This window comes from Penaeus monodon, chromosome 29 (genome assembly GCF_015228065.2).
Source record: "Penaeus monodon isolate SGIC_2016 chromosome 29, NSTDA_Pmon_1, whole genome shotgun sequence".
Taxonomy (NCBI): Eukaryota; Metazoa; Arthropoda; class Malacostraca; order Decapoda; family Penaeidae; genus Penaeus; species Penaeus monodon.
Window position 1 is genome coordinate 37,567,441 of NC_051414.1, and position 1,070 is coordinate 37,568,510.

Below are 1,070 nucleotides of genomic sequence, written 5' to 3' on the forward strand. Positions count from 1 at the left end.
GTTAAATTCTCAATCAGTAACCTTTTTGGATTATATTAATTTAATTGGTTAAACCTTTTTGGAGATATGAGACACTTAATTGGATATCTAGATCTAGTGTAACTTACGAATATAAATACTTGTATTATACATTCGCATGATTAGATATAAAGTTAATGTTAATCACAACTGATCGTGATTGTAAATAAATATAACGTATATATATAAACACTGATATTATGTAAGCATGGTATCATAGCAAATTGATCATGATTATAAATAAATATCATGCATATATAAGCTGATTCTATAAATGCATGAAGTTATGGCAAGGTGATCATAGTTATGAATAGATATGCATACACAAACTGATTATATATATGTACACGTTGTTATGGCAGATTGGCCGAATTTCCAAGCACAACATACAACCTACACAGACAATCTAATTTTCTTTTCACGTTCAATACTTATCAAAAACTAGTAAGTGTTTGTAGCGAAAAGAATATTTATTCTTGAGCAACATTTTTTTTATATGTATCATTATCCTCAATATCGCATTATTTTGTCGTACTGTCATCGTGTTCAAACAATTACACTTCACATTTTATCGATTATTATAGTTGTACCCTGACTAATGAGATAAATATAACAGGGTACTAACGCTAATTAACATCAATTGACTAGTAAGTAATCAGTATTAACATTGACTTAAATGGTACTAACATGGGTATTGTTAAGCAAGAGAAACTATCATTGTTAATTAAATTTTCTTTTTCTTTCCAGTCATAAATCGAACAAGGCTTGATTTTTCCTTTATTGATACACAAGAGCTTGACCAAAGACTTGAATGCTAAGCAAGCCAGCTCAAACTAATAAAAAATATTTTCTGTCGCAAAAAAGGGGGTGGGGGAACGGTTAAAGTACAGCGGGTAGAATGTAAACTAATATTAGAATTTAAATACATAATCTTCATGTCTGCACACAATTTTGTTTTGTCTTTATTTGACAACCTCTGCTGCGGAATTTCTACCGAGTCATTACTCTTCGGCAAGGTAATGTCATTTTTCCTCTCCCATTTTTATGTTACT